This window comes from Pinus tabuliformis, chromosome 2_2, assembly GCF_031772625.1.
Source record: "Pinus tabuliformis cultivar Carrire ecotype Pingquan chromosome 2_2, CPIR1, whole genome shotgun sequence".
NCBI classification, from domain to species: Eukaryota; Viridiplantae; Streptophyta; class Pinopsida; order Pinales; family Pinaceae; genus Pinus; species Pinus tabuliformis.
In genome coordinates this window covers 938482310-938501647 of record NC_142300.1, presented here as the reverse complement: position 1 = coordinate 938501647, position 19338 = coordinate 938482310, and the positions used below count along the sequence as shown (strand labels likewise).

Genomic DNA, 19338 nt, shown 5'->3' with positions numbered 1-19338 from the left:
AAGAGAAATACAAGGTGATAAATATATATGCCCCCAACCACTATAAGGAGAAAGAACGGTGTTGGGAAACAATAAAGGAAGTATTACAAGAAACACAAGCTGGAAAAATAATTTTAGGAGGAGATTTAAATCTAGTTAGAAGTATAGAGGAAAAGTTTGGAGGAAACTTTCAAGTGGATCCATTTAGGAACTCTTTAGAAGAAATAATGGAACAATATAGCCTTCTGGACATACCTCCAAACAATGGAAAATATACCTGGAATAACAAGAGAGTGGGTAAAAGTAACATAAAAGAAATACTGGACAGAATCCTGATTCAAGACAACATAGCAGCACTGTACAGCTCCATCAAATTCAAAATCATTCACACCACAGATTCTGATCATAAGCCGGTTGTAATAACAATGGGAAAAATGGAAAACCAAGGCCCACTCCCGTTCAGGTACAACTCAATCTGGGACAACAGCACAGAAATCAGCGAATTAGTTAAAGTAGCATGGGCACCAAGAATATCAGGCTCACCACAGTACATATGGGAGACAAAATTAAAAAGTGTAAGAACCAAGCTAAAGGAATGGGCAAGGTTAAATGAAATAAAAAAAGGAAAAGAAAAAAGAGCTACAACAGAAAATGGACAGCATGCAGGCTGAAAAAGAATGTAAAGAAGAAAGCAAGCAAGACTACCTTAAAGAGAAAGAAATTTTCTGGGAGATATATAGGGAAAACAGGAAAGAGGAGGAAGAGGCAAGAATGAAATCTAAAATCCTCTGGCTCAAGGCAGGGGATAAGAATACATCCTTTTTTCATAACAGTATGAAAATTAGAAGAGCTAGAAACCAGATAGAAAAAATACAAGTGGAAAATCAAGAAATCAAAGGAGCGGAAGAAATAAAAAAAGCAGCCCACAAGCACTTCAAAAACTTACTGTCAGCAATGGAGGAAACGGCTGAATATGAAGAAATTTTGCAGCACACAAAGAAGAAAATAAAAAAAGAACAAAACAAAGACATGTGTAAGGACCTCATAGAAGAAGAAATTGTGGAGGCCATTTGGAGCCTGCATCCGGACAAAGCGCCCGGGCCAGACAGATTCACAATAGCCTTCTATAGAAATCATTGGTATACAATCATAAAGGATTTCTTAAGAATGACAAAGAATGTTAAAAAAAATGGGAGGCCACAAAAGATCTTCCTATCTTGCTCTGGTTCCAAAGGAAGAAAATCCATCCACCTTCAATAGGTTCCGACCCATTTCTCTGTGCAATTCCTCCTACAAGATAATAACAAAAATTGTGGCAAATAGAATTATAAAGAAATTGCTACACTTAATCATCTTAGAAAACCAAGGAAGGTTTGTCCTAAATATACAAATCATTGACAATGTCATCATAGTTCAGGAAGTTGTCCACTCCAGTATCTTAAAGCAAGAAAAAGGTATGATAATCAAACTAGATATGGAAAACGCTTTCGATAGAGTCAGCCACTCATATCTACTGGTTGTACTTCAAAAACTAGACTTCTCAAAAGAAATAATAGAAGTGATACAAGAATGCATATCCACTCACTGGATAGCCCCCCTCATCAATGGAAGACCCAGTGAATTTTTTCAAAGCACAAGAGGCCTCAGGCAAGGCTGCCCTCTATCACCATTTCTATATATAATAATGGCAGAAACTCTTAGTAGAGCATTGGAAACACAGAGGAAAGAAAGAACTATAATAGGACTGAGAATAGCAAAAAGAATAAAGACCATAAATCACTCCTTGTTTGTAGATGATACATTGTTGATGGGAGGAGCATCAACAATAATAGCGAGAAGATTCAAAAAAATAATGCATGCATTTATGCAGTTGTTAGGTGGACTTTTGAACAATACAAAATGCAGGATCTGTGGGTGGAACATTCCACCACGAACTATGCAAAGAATTTCCCAAATCATGGAAAACCCAATACAGGAAAATTGGAATTACTTTCTCTATCTGAGATTACCAATATCAAAAGAGATCATGAAGGCAGAAATATGGACAAAACAAATTTGGAAAATGCAAGACAGGGTAAAGAACTGGGGAATGATTTGGTTAAATATGGTTGGAAGGGTGATATTAATTAAAGCTCTCCTTGATGCATTACCAATATACCAATATGCACTAATCATGGCACCAGCAAGTGCCCACAAGCAGATGGAATTAATTTTAAGAAGTTTTCTCTGGCAGGGTGGGAAGTAGGAAAACAAAAAGTTTAGTTTGGTAAGGTGGGAACAAGTAGTGCTACCATATGAACAAGGAGGCTTGTCCATTCGGCTGCCTAGGCTCATGAATGCAGCCCTGGAATGAAAATTGTCTGGAGACTCATAACAGGTAACGTGAGCTGGTGGAAAAAAGCCCTCATAAACAAATATCTAAATGGCTCCAAGGAGAATCTGTTGAATGCGAACATCCCAATAAAACAAAGCACCCAAGTATGGAAGCTAGTTAAAAGAGTCACTCCAATAATGGGCAGCCACATCTCCAAAACTCCTGGGAATGGACAAAAAATATTGATATGGGAAGACAGAATCATGGGAAAAGACCCATTACAGGATCAACTAGAAATGGATGGCATTCAAGAGTGGATGAGAGGGAAAGGTTTTAATACCTTACATTCAATCTCCCTATGGAATCAGAAGGAATGGAAAAGGCCAGCAATCCCAACAAACATGGAAGGACAATGGAATAAACTCAAGCAACATCTAAAGGGGGCAACACCAATTCATCGTGACGAGGAAGACAATTACCTATGGGACCCAAGTAATGGGCAATATACAGTCAAAACTGGAGATAAAATTCTTCAAGATCAAAGCAATCAGCAAGAATGGGAACCATGGAAAATAACATGGAAATCGGAAAGTTTGCCTAAAATAAAAAAATTCATTTGGACCCTATTAAAAGGAAAGATCTTGACTGGCGAAAAGCTTAAAAAAAGAGGATTCCATGGGCCATCAAGATGCCCGTTATGCCAGCAGGCAGAAGAAACCATTCAACACTTATTTCAGGACTGTAAATTCTCAAGAGAATGCTGGGAGCATCTCTTGAGCCCGCTGGAAGTAAACATAGAATATGGTAAGCCATTGCCGAAATTCCTCAAAATTCTGGAGAAAGCCTACCCATATGCAACAAAGAACAAAGTCACAATTATAAGTATCTGGAAATGCATTCCAACAGTCCTATGCTAGCAAATTTGGTTGACTCGAAACAGGTGTATCTTTAAAAACCACAATCCTAGAATTGGAAAAACAATATCAAAAGTATGGGGATTAACTTCAAAAATATTCAATGAAAAAGGAACTGCCCCATCGGATTATAGTATTCTTCAACAAGAAGAAAGGGAATGGCTTACCAAAGCCATAATAGACAACAATGGTAAAAAGGGACAGAGAAAAGAAAGCTCAGGGAAAAACTGGAAATTGAGAATGACTGAAGAATAAAATTGAATGTTGGAAAAGACAGTAAAATAGATATTGTTTGCAATTTGATGGAGCCTCCAAGAATAATCCTGGAAAGGTAGGAGCAGGTGAGATAATTTTTTATCCAAGTGGGAAAAAAATTGTCACATATGAATGGGGATTGGGACAAATTTCAAATAATAAGGCCGAAGTGTATAGCTTGTTCATGGGTACAAAAATAATTAAAAAAATAGGAATCCAAAATCCAATAATTTTGGGAGATTTAGCTATCATAATTGAGGTAATGAACCGAACCAAAATTCCAAGCAATGAGTTATAAGTAGAATTATCAAAAGAATAAGAAGGAATCTAGAAGACTTTGGTAGTGTAACTTTCAAACATATACTGAGACTTCACAATCAGTAGGTGGATTTTCACGCAAATCAAGCAGTGGAGATGAATGAAGGAAGAGTACGGGAGAATCATGAGGAATACCAATACTCTGTGCCATAAGGTCAAAATGAATTTGAAAAGATTAATGTACCGGGAAAAAAAGGGACAAAGCAACACAAATTATGGAAAAAATAAAAAAACAAAGAAAATAAAAAAAGTGACAACCCAAAAAGATCCCAGAAAATCATGGAAAGACAGAGGAAAAAGCAAGGAAAAATGGAAATAAAAGGATCATCTTCAAAAACTTCAATCAAAGTCAAAATGATCATGAGAAGGCAAAGCTCAACTCAGAAGGAAACTGAGCCAGAAAAGGAAAAAGTGTGCAAGAGACAATTCTCATCTCCAACGCATGGGGGACCGCTACAACCACGTGCTTGGAGGCAAGCATGCAATGCAGAAGCTTTAAAAAAATAGTGCATAGTGCAAATTATCATTAGCCTGAGGATTCATCTCCCGTCAACGCTTCCAGGTCTGCTTCAAAGCACCACTCCCTCACTCACCCACACAGTCCCCTCCCTCTCACTTCCACGTGGTCCCCTGCTCTCTACGCAATCCCCTCTCCAGCTCCCATTCCTTGCTATCTTGCTCAGCTGCCTCCCTCCACGCAACCCCTGCCCAGCTTCCCTTCCTCACATAGTTTGTTGTGGCATCCACGCAATCCCCTCCCTCCCTCACGTAGTTTGTTGTGCTCCCTCACACACCCACGCAGTCTCGTCCCTCTCACTTCCACATGGTCCCCTGCTCTCTATGCAGTCTTCTTTGCGCAATCCCCTCCCCAACTCCCATTCCTCGCTATCTTGCTCAGCTGCCTCCCTCCACACAGCCCCTGCCCAGCTTCCCTCCCTCACGCAGTTTGTTGTGCGGTCTTCTCTGCGCATCCCCCTCCCCATCTCCCATTCCTCCATGTTGTCTTGCTCAGCTGCCTTCTCCACGCAACCCCTTCTCAGCCTCCCTCCTCCCTTGCTCACCAGCTTTTCTACTCAACTACGTCGCTGCTCGTCCCCTTGCAAACACTATTCAGCAGGCGGCCTTTGTATTTAATCAAGCTATTACCTACCCTCATCCAACTCTTATTGCAGAGTTATAATTTTCGGTGCAATTTTCATCCCCCTCTTGATAAATATGGGCCCTCTCTCATATTATCTAGCTCAGTGGAATATCCACAACTACTCAAGAATTTCAGAGCAGAGGCCATCAAATTAGAACAATGATGGATCAAGGGAGCATAGGAAACTACAACAAAGCAAGGGGAAACAACAGTCAGATGGAGTTTAACCCCACTGAGAAGGCAACTAGGAACGAATCATGCCCAACATGCAAAAGAAACAAGGTCATGACACATTGGCTGCAACAGTCTCTCAAATATCTAAGAAGTGAAATGAGAATGGAGTACAACTTTTAGAAGCAAAATATGGCAGCACAACAGAATGAGATAAAGGATCTGAAAACCAAGTGAAAACATCTGCAAGAAGCAGTAGAATACTACAAGAGCAACAATATGAGCAGTGAAGGAAAAAACTCAGCCAACAACAACAACAACATGGATGAAGCAGCCCAAGAATACTCAGTCAACAAGCCATAAACCCAATGAGAAATTATGTTATGTAAATTTGTTTTCTTAGTAGGTCAATATGTCCGACGGTATCCTAGAATAGTTAAAAAAATCTATGAAGTTTGGAAATTAAGCAGAGGAGAAGGGGCTGTGATCTCGTCTCACTGCTTAGTCTACTATCACAATATAGCTGAATGTAATTGGAGCTTGCTCTACACCCTTTTTTGGTAATATATCATCTAACCGATCTTGTTAAAAAAAAAGTCATTTTGTAGAATAAACTTGATTAATATATTTTCTTATTAAGGTTATCAAAGAGAGTCTTAATATCCACATTCCAAGGTACCAAATCAAAGCATAGCACATGAGTAATAAATTTCTATACTCCATAAATTGATATTCCAAATTATTAATACTGCAAAAATTGAAAAATTTATATTAATATAATTATTAGTAAATATATAATCACCCACATGTAGGGCGGTTAATATGTGCCACATTGAATGCATATTTATGTAGGAAATCTTGTCCCTTAACACTGTATTTAAAAATATTTACATTAAAAAAAACAAAACAAAAAACAAAAACTTTCAATGAGAATCATACTTAAAATATTTCAATTTCTATCTTAATTTTACATCAACTTTATATAGAGAGAAAGTAATTCAAAGTACAAATTTTCTAATTATACCAAAAGACATGTCTATTTCAGAATAGGTCTTCCAAAATTGTAATATAATTGTTAGTAAATATTAGGTGAATGGTAGAGAATTAAGCTTCATGGAATATGCTGGAATACTCATAGTAATATTTGTAGATCAAGGGTTAAGATTTATTTCCATTATTTCCATGTTAGTTATGTTATTTTAATTAATTTATCTTGAATTAATTAATTAAAGAAAATTCCATATCAACAATTGTTATATTGGGTATTAGTGTTGATAAGTCATGGTATTGGCCCATGACATTGTAAGAAAAACTATTTACAAGTTAAGAATTTCCATGGTAAGATGGGGTGAATCTCCATGGTTAATAATATTGCTTAACTCACGCATTATTTATGTTTATAATAATAATAATTTACAATTTAATTATTTTTTTAATCTAGGAAATGTGAGATGTGTCATGGGAAAAGTGTTTTGATGCTTATCATGGATTGATGTCTATTGGAATTTACCAACCATTTAATTTATATGGTTGCGCTACTTTAGTTTGTAATTGCTTTGGTTCACTACTCAATATCCAATTAACACATTGAACCTAAAAATAATATTGATATTATACTCCAGTATGAAGGAATGTGATTGACATAAAAAACAACAAAAACAAAAAAACTCAATTTGGATTTAAATGAAATAATATGTATGTTGAGTGACATATATATATATATATATATATATATATATAGAGAGAGAGAGAGAGAGAGAGAGAGAGAGAGATGCTTGCTCCTTTCCAATATGAGGAAAATGTATATTTAAAGATATATGAATAAAGATTCAACTCCCCCTACATCATCAACATCATTCATCAACCTAGTGAGTTCTTGATTCCCTTCACTTGGTAGAACCATTGTGTTGCATGATTCCAGGGTGGAGCTGAAGCCTTTCGACTCCCTGGAGTGTGGGGGGTATTTGATAATTTGATGGTAGAGGAAACATGCCTCTAGATTCCATATGCATTAATTCACTGTCGAGATGTTTCTGGGTGGAGGTGGGAGGACCTATAGAGATCCTTTGTTCAGCTAGAAGTTGGTGTTTATTCCCTTGAGAAAGACCATCTTAATCTACGGAATATGGCTCGGGGGTGACAACTACATGTAGCTTGGCTGAAACTTGTCTATGTTTGGGTGGAGAGTTGTTTTACCAAACTCAATTGATCGTCTTCAATACAAATCCAAGATAAGTTCTTCTTATGCACAATCATGTATGGAATTCATGTTAAAGTGTGAATTAATGATATGTTGAATGGTTGCTTAACAAGTCTTGGTTTATGTGTGTACATATGCTAAATTATTGGCTATAAATCATATGAGGATGTATTTGATATGAATGAATATCTTCATTGTTGAGAAATCTAGGGCATCAACATTGTCTAATTTCTCTTCTATTAGTGACTGCTTGTGAATGCATTTTACTTCTTTAAATTAAGATCTTCTTCTTGTTATATCATTAGTGTTCTTCTTCATCAAACATTAACCAATGCATGAACATAAATAGACAAGAGACATATCATGTAGGCTGTCATCCAGGGCCAAAACCTCTCACTCTTTGAGAGGAAAACCCACACAAATTATTCTTATAAAGATTCCAATTGACGAATACCAAGACCAATACCATTGACCTAGTATCCTCTCCAAGACCAAGACATAAGTCCTCTTCCATATTCTCATTTACACTTTCTCGGTTCCTTCTACTTCAAATATCACACCATATGTGATGACACTCGACTGTGATCATTGTGTTTGTCAAGGAAACCAAATTTTCTCCTTCAGCAGTAACACCAAATCCTGAACCAAATTCATTGCCCCTTTTTGGTGCCATTAAGACCTTATTTCTTGTCATAGTAATGAGCCCTTGAAACTATGATTCAAACTTGATTCTCTTCTTACTGTAATGTATCCATCTGAAGCTGAGAAAGATATCTAAACTTCTGTTGACTGAGATAAGCCCTTACAATCCCTTCCTTTCCTTTCTCACTCTCCCTTCCCTTTCTATCTGAACTTGATATCCTAACTCGACACTTCTTCATTGTCACTATGACCCGAATCTTAGAAGGATCTGAATTCCCTTACCTCTCACTAAACTGTAGCATTCAATGAAATCTGGCTTTACTGAAATGGTTATGCGAATAAGAGATAACCTGAACTTGTCTTCCATTAGAGTCATTCGAAAAACTCAAAGAAGGATGTCTGAATTTCTATTTTTGTAGACTAGGCCAAGGTTGCTATTCATAGTGGTTTGTTCATCATATTAAGCTCACCTATACTTATGAATAGGCGTGTCTCCATAATGGGAAGTCAATCTAAGTTTTTATCTTATCTTGAAGCTGACCTGAAGAGAGAGCTTTGTGCTTGTTGTTGGAGGCATATATAGACTCATATACAATTGACACATGCTCAAGAAGAGCTCTTCATACATGACATTGACCCTTTGACTCAATGATAAATCATAAGGCTCTCAATGGGAGCCACTAACAAATAAAATTTCTTGCTCATGAAACCCATGAAGCAAGGCATTACAAAAATTATTTTATTCTCTTCTTTTCATCATTTATAAAGATCATAATTACATTTCATTATGAAGACCGAACCTAGTTACATTTTACAACACTCCCTCTTAACTAGGGAGGTATTCATAATGGTACTTTGTCATACTCAATCTGAAGAATTTCTCATAAGAAGAATCAGATTGGTAACCCATTTGTTTAACATCATATCAACCAGCATTGTTACATAGCAAGGCCATGATTAACAAATCTATCTTTCCATAATATCTGAGCTCAATGTTGGCAAGACCAATGATTTATAGACACTCTCATCATTGTACCTCTCGGAACATACCCTACCCGGGTAATCAGGGTGTGTTCCATGAGGAATATTCTTATCTTGGACTCCCTAGCGCTCAAAGAATATCGGTCCTCCATGACTACTCTTCTCTCAGATGCCCTATATCATCCTCAAAGAGTATCAGATGCCAAATGATTACCCAATCCTCTCATTTTGTCTTCCCAGGTGAAGACTAGAATGATGTGTTTATCTCTCCCTCTCAATTAGGGAGGAGATATCAATTTCATTAAAGGAATTTTCTCATTCATACACAAGGAATATACCTAAGCTCCCTCTTGGCTTAAGAATTTCCAAGTTTCTTCAAATTAAGAAACTTTCCAGGCTCCCTCTCAAAATAGGGACCTTCAGAAACTCCTCAAGTGGAGATGATGGGACTACAAGTTGCTTGAAGAAATCCTTTCTTTGATGTCATGAATTTATTCTTTATTGTGGAGTCTTGATATTTTGGGACTTCTTCATAGGGAACAGACCATCCATCACTTTCATCCATTAGTCACGTCATCATTCCTTTCATCGGAAAGTGATCCATTAGTCTTCATCTAAAATTACTTCATGTTATGCTACCTTTATCAGGCTTTCTTTTCTGTAAGGTTCTCTCATCCTACTACATGGTTCTTCATGGAAGACATTCATAGTTATTCCCTTTGGTATCCCTGCATAAATCCATCTAGATACTAGTTTATAAATAATTAATAATTAAATCATAATTACCTTTGTGGTGGTCTTTCATCATGACATCTTCCTGTAGGCATCAACATCCTGCATATATGTTGACACATCTCCTAAAGATATGTCTTGTCAAGGATCTCCATCTTTTTCCAAACTTTAATTAGAGTCTTCATATCTATCTAGGAGATATCATAGTCAAATATTCTTGTTCCTTCAGATGTTGACTTCCTTTACCATAGTTGCATAAATTCATGATCTCTTCCTTCCCTTATTCACACATTTCTTTCCTAGGAGCTTCCAATCAAAGTTCCTTGATTGTATACAACCACCTCATACTTCATATGAGGACATACCCTTCATAAGAGGAGATTCCTTTCCTTTGATCATGCTTCTCAAGATAGAGAAGTGATCCACGTTACCTGCAACCATACAACATGACTTTATAAAATCGAATATAAGCATACATACCTCATTTACCTTTAGGTCTTCTAGGCTTCTTTCAACAACTTCCTTGATTGAAAATATCTTCAACCCCATGATCTGCCTTAACTCTTATGTCATCATACCATTATCCCATGAATTCCACAAGTAGGAGTTCTTAATGAAACATTTTCTTCCTCTCTAGATTGGTGAATCCTCCGATGAGGATTCCATTAGAGAATATTGAGGATCTCACATATCCAGTAGATGTTTCCTTTTGATTGATGTATGATGAGACTTGTCTTGGATGACTTCTTTATTTGATCTTTCAATGAGGTCACCAAGATCTATATCCTTCATAGTTGACTATCAAACATCCTTCATGTTTCTTATGGTGATGTCGTGAGCTCTTACTTATAGTGCTTTTCCTCTTCCTTCGACTTCCTTCTTTAAACTTTCTCCACTTCTTCGTTGAAATGGACTTCTTCTCTATATTTCTTATTATTTCCCTTCTTGCGTTTAGGACAATATTTCCTGTAATGCTTACAAGATTGAATCTTGCTATTTTCTTTCTTTCCTCTCGAAAAACAGTTTGAGCCCTTTCATTTTATCCTTCAACACTTTTTCCCTCAACCTATCATCTTCTATCTTGCATAGAAACCGTAAGTTGTTGAATGGGATAAATTTATTATCCTCATAGACATTTATTACATTTTTCATCAGTTAGTGCATTTAGAACAATGAAGATTATCTCTCCCAAATCTTGTAATTGAGTTGTTATGAAGATAACCCTGAATCCTTTGATACCTTCAATTTTGTGTAGATAAGATCCAAGTGATATGACCTTTCTTTATCGCATCTTCAAAGAATCATTCTACCAGTTTATCATATATCTCTTAGATGTCTCCAATCCTTCTATATAGGGATGAGGGATCTTTGACTGATTTTATAAGAATCCCTTGAGCCTTTTGATCCCTTTCCATGTATTCAAAGGAGACATTTTCATTGATATGTTCAATGACTTCACTTTCGTTGAGGACTATGTCTCTCCTTTTGTTTCCATGCAAGGAATTTTAATGACCCAACAAACTTATAGATCTCCTTGCAAAATGAAGTCATTTTACCAAATTTGATTATAGAATTAAATTACTTACTTTAAAAGTGAATATGAAATCTTCAACTTGATCACGTTGATGGTGAATGAAGAAGATGTATTAGTGATCCTTTTGGATGATATTCTTCCAAATGAAAACATTCTTCAATATAGGAGATTGATCCTTTTATGACGTCAACGTCTATAGATCTAGCTTCCTTTATTGATGGTGATTGATGAGGATTTTTTGATGCCTCCTTGGATGATCTTCTTCAAGGATAAGGAGGGGATCCTTGCTGCAATGATAGGGAGCTTAGCTTATAGTTTTAAAGATGATGATAATGCCTTATTGTCTTCAAGATATTTTGACTTATTTGGCAGTGTAGATCATAAATGATTATAGGATTTCAAATTTCTCCAAGATGATGTGATCTTCATCTTTAAAGTACTTCAAGCTACCTTGCTTTGAAGATAACTTGATGAGGATCTTTGTGGTATTTTGATGAAAACAATAGGATCCAACACTTTTGCTGATGTAGAATTCTAGCTGCTTTGATGAGTAGATCTATTTTCCTTGAGTAGGAATAAGGTTTTGACCTTGATTGATAATCCTAAGACTTCTTCTGAAGTATACCTTATTCTTTGATCTATGGTTTGATTATTCAATATAGATCTTTGAACTTTCACTTTGATATTCGTCGACTTGATTTGATGCCATTCTTCTGATTCGATCCTTGAGTGTCCCTTGATGAGATGCCCTTCCTTGAATTTGACACCTTAGCTTTAATACCTTGTTGAGAAATCTAGGGCATTAGCATTAGGTGATTTCTTTTCTATTAGTGACTTCTTGTGATTTATTTTACTTCTTTAGATTAAGATCTTCTTCTTGTTATATTATTAATGTTCTTCTTCATCCAACAGTAACTGGTTCATGAACATAAATACACAAGAGACACATCATGTAGGCTATCATCCACGGCCAAAATGTCTCACTCTTTAAGAGGAAAACCCACACAAATTCTTCTTATGGATATTCCAATTGACGAATACCAAGACCAAGGCCCTTGACCTAGTAGCCTCTCCAAGACCAAGACACAAGTCCTCTTCCATCTTCTTGTTTACTGTTTCTCAGTTCCTTCTACTTCAGATTTCACACCATATGTGATGATACCCAACTGTGATCACTATGTTTGTCAAGGAAACCAAACTATCTCCTGTAGCAGTAACACCAAATACTGAACCAAAGTCATTGCCTCTTTTTGGTGCCATCAAGATCTTATTCCTTGTCACAGTAATGAGCCCTTGCATTGTGTTTTGAAATTTCTTCTCTTCTTATTGTAATGTATCCATCTAAAACTCAGAAAGATATCTGAACTTTTGTTGACTGAAATCAACCCTTAATGTCCCTTCCTTTCCTTTCTCGTTGTCCCTTCCCTTTCTATTTGAACTTGAAATCCTAACTTGACACTTCTTTACTGTCACTGTGACCTAAATGTTAGAGGGATCTAAATTCCCCTACCTCTCACTAAATTATATCCTTCACCGAAATATGGCCTTCACGGAAATGGTTATGCAAATCAGAGATAACCCAAACTTGTATTCCATCATAGTCATCCGAAAAACTCAGAGAAGGATGTCTAAATTTCTATTTTTATTGACTGGGTTGAGGTTTCTATTTATAGTGGGTTGTCTATCATATTAAGCCAAGCTATACTTATGAATAGTTGTGTCTCCATAATGGGAAGTTGCCCTGAGTTTTTCATCTTATCTTAAAGCCGACATGAAGAGAGAGCTTTGTACTTGTCTTTGGAGGGATATATAGACTCATAGACACTTGTCACATGTTTAAGAAGAGCTCTTCATACATGAAATTGATCCTTTGACTCAATGATAAATCCTAAGGCTCTCAATGGGAGCCACTAAAAAATAAAATCTCTTTCTCATGAAACCCATGAAGCAAGTAATTACACAAATAAATTTATTCTCTTCTTTTCATCATTAACAAAGATCATAATTACATGTCATTATGAAGACCGAACCTAGTTACGTTTTACAACATTCATTAGGTTAATGGCCATACACTAATATGTTGTTGCGGGGATTTATTTAACTATGATAATGTTGGAGTTTCCCTAATTGAAGTGATTGTACAGTAGCAAATGTACAGGAATGATTTACAATCTTGTTGGTTGTATGTCACATCGCTGAACTAGTTGGCATGGTGTTAGTGTGCTTATTCATCTTGCAGGACTGAAGTGAACAAGGCATGTTTTCGTCCCTTGTAATTGTATGCATTATGTGAATGGGCTTTATCATGAGAAATCTAGCAACAAAGTTCCCACACGGGATTTCATAACGATTTTTAGAAAATTAACTAAACAAATATTTAGGTGTTAAAAGCCAATTTGAATTTGATTGATTGCATGCATGATTAATATATGTTTACATCATGATTTCACATGCAACATAATGCTGATGATTAAGAATATTTTATTGTTGACTGATGAACAAACCAATTGTCTTGGCTGATATATAGATATTTGATAATTGTGCATACAGATGGGATAATGCTTGTAGCCTGATTTGGATTAATATTGATGTGTTAACATGGCCTATTTTATTATAGCTAGATTAATATGGTAGCTTCATGAGAAAAATTTCATGGTCGTGATTATTTTATTTGATTATGATATTATGCACCTAACAATTGTGTGTGGATGACAACAAATCACAAGTAGCAAAGAATCGTAAAGAATTAAAGGATGAGGATAAGACTGGTTCAGTATAGCTCCAATAGTTCACAATATGGATACGAAGAGGTGGGAATGGATGAGGAATAAAAATTAGTGGGAAATAGGGGAGGAGCAAACTCTCTTAAACGGTTGGATACCTTGAGAAGCTTGAAGGCTAAGATAAGAAACTTCAAAGAAAATAATGATAGGTTGGTAAAGGCTCAAGTGAGGCAAGCTAAGGTGAATGAAATCATACTGTAAATCTTCTCAGACTTACAGATACAGAAGAAACGTGAGTTGGGGGCCAGCTATAGAGAAAATTTGAACCTTTCAGAATCAGAAGAGAGAATAAATGGGGAAGATGGTAGCAGGTCCAGGAAGAGGCACATAAGGGAAAGTGAAGATAATATGAATGTAAATACACCATTAAGCACCCCAAAAGGAAGAACCAACACTTATGGGCATCATTCTGGTAGGAATTATAGTTCTTCCACTTGGGGGCATCATTATCACTATCATCATACTTATTTCCATTATTCTCATCATTATCATCAGAGAAAGAGGGGAAGATACTATATGCTTGAAGAATTCAAGAAAGCCAAACCACTTACATTTAATGGGGAGGTGAAAAAATCTGAAGATGAAAAAGCTCGGTTGCTTGGGATGAAGAAGTTCTTCAAAATTCATGACTATTTTGAGAACATGAAGGAAAAGATAGTCGCCTATAGCCTGAAAGGAAGAGAAGATATATGGTGGGAGGATTTGAAAAATGTTAAAGGAATTATAGAAGAAAGACTGAATTGGAATGAGTTTGAGAAGCTCTTCGAAGAAAAATATTTATCAGACAAATATTATGATAGCAAGGCAAAGGATTTTTATGAGCTGAAATTGGTACAACTATTAGATGAAGAGTATATTACCATACTTCTTAAGCCATTGAGATATGTTCCATATATCGAGGATGATAAGGCAAAACTTCAATTATTTATTGATGAGTTTCATATGTCATTTAGCGACTGCATTGAGTTTTATGAACCACAATCTTTGGATTATGCTATGAAGAAATTTAAGAAATGTTATGAGCAAGCAAAATGGAGGCCTAATTTTAAAAGTTATTAGAAGTTAAAGGAAGTAGGAAAGACAAGTATAAATGGCCCAAAAAAGATCATTGATAAGAAAGAAAGTGCAGCCTTAGCTAGTGAAGGTCATGGAAATGGAACAACCCCCATCCATCTCATAGCCCACACTAAGGATAGAATAAAGTATCAATGACATTGACCCAACCTCTAAAGTCATATCATGGAAATGGGGTCTTACAATTTCCTATTTTTTCAAACTCCTCAAAACTAAAAAAAATCACCATTGTGTTTGGCTCATCGATAACTTTCTAACGATATTTTTTTCTTTAAATTTGACATTCAAATCACAAGATATGACCATTTGAAGTTAGTCCATTAAACGCTTGCCATGCCATCATTATGCTGCCATGTGGCAGCCATCCACCCTTGTGGGGAGGTCCTCCTCATGACGTCAAGGGGGTCAAGGGTCCTCAGTTGTAGTTCCATTTTAGTTTTCATACTCTCTAATCAACAACATACCTTCCACCAAGTGAAATTGATAGTGTGAGAGGGGGGGTACCCCCATGAGGTACGAAGAGAGGTGGGATCCCCAATCAGTGTTTCACCCCTCCTGGAACCATGACACCTCTCATTTCTCTAGTGTGAGATGGAAATTTCCACATTAGTTAATGGGAGGGCTTTGTATCTTGCCTTGCATCAACCTTTCCCTCTACTCAATATGCTCTCTCCACAAATCTTCCAAGGTCCTGAGACCCGAGATGACATCATCCCAACATCAATGCATCCATGTGGCTTCCTCCAAGAGAACAGTGTGTCACTAATTTTTGGGCCCCTTGATCCTCTAATAAGTTTAATTATGCTTTCCATATTGAATACCACCATGGTGCCATGTCAACCTAGGTCCACATCATCGCACAACTTAGTGTGGGTCCCAATTGTCTCGACATTTAGTGCAAAATTAAACTTTCCCTTTGTAAATATTTTCGCCCCTTTTGGAAATTTTTGGCCTTGATGCCTCGGGCCTAAGATGGGGATTCCTTTATGTTAACTATTAAGGAATCTATCCATCTCTTGGCTTATCACACTCATGCACACCTCATGGGCTCCCCAACATTCGAGACCCCGAGGTCTCAAGATAAGGGTCTTGTAACCACCTCCTCCCACATTTACCCAATTTAATTGGTATGTTGGGGTAAACATGTGACGAGAGGCTACTATGATTTGATTCAAATCACCATGTATAGTTAAGGAAGTGGAACGGATAAAACACAACCAATATGACCTTCTACACATGTTCAGGAGCCAACCAACCCTTCTAGGTGACCAACCCTTGAGGTAACTTGAAATTTTACTGACCTAGAACCTCAATCGCTCCCATGACATGGGAATCTATGGGAACTTTTTCAGCTAATTCTGAGCATATGACCCCAGATTTTGTGCAACTTTTTCAGGGCTAGATCTCAGGCCACTGCCCAAAACTTCATTAAACTTATAGAAATGAAACATAAAATCAAAATAATGATACTAATACAAACACTTGAACAAATACTTGAATAGACCCCTACTAGCCATGACAAACATTTTGTCAAACATGTCACAAGTATGCAATCTACAGGTCATATCAACATATTTGAACATAGGGGTATCATACTTATATGAAAATTGCTAAGAAGCACTAATGCCTTATCACATTAGTTTCATTATCATCTATTAGGTTATATGCTTATTGTTCATTCATTTTCAAATCAAAACATGATGGGTGCCATACATCATGTTTGTCATAAAACATGCTCATAACCAACATATAACCAACATAAATAGCAAGAATGTATTAGCCATAAAAACAACATATAGTAAAGTATATTTACCCATCAGAAGAAAGCCTAATTGGTCTCTGACCAAGAACTGTACCATGTAACATTTGCAATGCTAACTCTGAAGATTCCCTGTTGCTAAACTGGACAAATCCACACCGCTTGCCGAAAGGTATATTTGCATGCACAAGCTCACCACACTGGCCAAATGTCTCCATCAGCATTTCCACTGTCACATTGGGATCTAAGCCACCAACAAATAGAGTAGTATTGTTTGGATCATTCTCTGGGTCCAACTCGACCACTTGAGGAGGATAGGGTTGCTGCACTTGTTTGTTTCTTCCCCAAGAAATCCTAATTGGTCTCTGACCAAGAACTGTACCATGTAACATTTTCAATGCTAACTCTGCAGATGCCCTGTTGCTAAACTGGACAAATCCACACCGCTTGCCGAAAGGTTTCTTTGCATGCACAAGCTCACCATACTGGCCAAATGTCTCCATCAGCATTTCCACTGTCACATTGGGATCTAAGCCACCAACAAACAGACTAGTATTGTTTGGATCATTCTCCGGGTCCAACTCGACCACTTGAGGAGGATAGGGTTGCTGATAAACAATAGTTTGCTTTGTTATGGCAGGAGCTATTCGCATAGGTCTGGAGGAAAAACATATTCCATTCGTTTCTGTTATAGCCCTAGCCTGCTCATTCCCATCCCCAAATGTTACAAACCCATATCCTTTTGAACGGCCTGTAACCCTATCAGTAATGACCTTTGCTTCTTTTATAGATGGGTATCTGGCTCTGAAGGTCTCTCGCAGCAGCTCATTTGTGTCATCGGATGCCAAATCTCCCACTAATATAGTAAAATATTCAGAACGATTTTCTCCACCGGTATTCGTTGCCCAATTTAGCCTGTAAAATTGTTCAGCCCTGGGCATCTCTACACCATTGTAATTTTGGAGAACCATCTGGGCTGTTGCATTGGTTGCAAAATCCAAGAAGCCATAACCCTCTGAATTTCCAGTCTGCTTATTGCGTATGATCTCAAGGAAAGAAGGTCTTGGGTAGAAGCAAAACATTCGTGCAGATAATTCTCATCCATCCAATGCTGCAAACCTCCGATCCAGAGGGTACTAATATCGTCGGCCGAGTTCACTACTTGCCGGGATTGCTGCACCATAACCTGAGGTTGAGGTTGGGGTTGTTGAGGCATCATCAATTGTTCTTGATATTTTTGCTGATGGGAATCGATCGTGGGCTCTGCAGTGGGATCTGGCTGCATCATTCTGAAATATTTAAAAGAATGCCAGAAAAATCTCCCGGACACAGCGCACTGCAGGAAATCTATGGCAACTCGAAAGGTACGCAAAAATTCTATGAAGGCTGGGTAGGTTTTAATCCAGAATTTAGAGAGCTGCAGCTTCTGTCCACTTATTTTTTTCAGAGAGCAGCTTCTGTCCACTTATATGCTCGAAAGGAATACAAGAAAGTAAGACTGTATGTTGGTAATAGAAGATGTGTAGGTTCTATATATATTCGCCTTTACCAGTCCGGGCCTGGCTTGTACTATCAAAATGTGGATGCTTCCTTTTGTTTGGGTTTGTTGAAGTTAAATGTATTAATTTAAAGAAAACGTTAAACAATGGAAATGAGATTCTTATTTATGATCGTGCCTTTACAAGAATTTGATATTTTTGTAGTAAGCAATCTCTATGGTTCAATATTTCTCAATTAGGTTTATAATAAGCATGCCACTTATTTCGAATAATGTTAGAAATTATTGAGCTTTTTTTTTTTTAAGGGTGGTGAATATTATAATTAATATAATCTTCTTAAAATATATATGATTTTTGAGAGAATAGATAATATTATTGTGTATAATTTTATATAAGACTAGATCCTTAATAATGATAAACATAGTATAATATGCAGTATCTTGTTACAATAAGATTGTCATTTTTAATATTGAATTTCATTAATGTTGATGTTATGATACATGACACTTGTGGGGTGTTCTCACCTATCAACATATAGCATACCATTTACACTACTAGATTTTTACATTTTCGGAGTCACTTTGATCACGACAATACTTGACAATATACTCCTATTAAAATTATTACATTACAACATACTCCTATTAAAATTATTACATTACATATTATAATAAAATTCAGTGTCTAGAATAAACTTGATTAATATTTTCTTATTAAAGTTATCAAAAAGAGTCTTAATATCCACACTCCAAGGTACCAAACCAAAGCCTATGATTCTAGAAATAAATTTCTATACTCCAAAAATTGAAAAATTCACATCAATATAATTATTAGTAAATATATAATCACCTACATATAGGGTGGTTAGTATGTCAGGAAATCTTGTCCTTTAATATTGTATTTAGAAATAATAAAATATTATTTCCATTAAAAAAATATAAAAAATAAATAATAGAAATAAAATAAAATAAAAAATCTTTCAACTTGAAGCATACATAAAACATTTCAATTTGTATCTTAATTTTACATCAACTTTATATAG

General features: G+C 36.4%; 1 pseudogene; it reads right to left on the bottom strand.

The window, feature by feature from the left end:
- Window positions 1–16847: 16847 nt before the first annotated feature.
- LOC149196255 (RNA-binding protein L pseudogene) lies at window positions 16848–18082 on the bottom strand (annotated as a pseudogene).
- Window positions 18083–19338: the final 1256 nt, after the last annotated feature.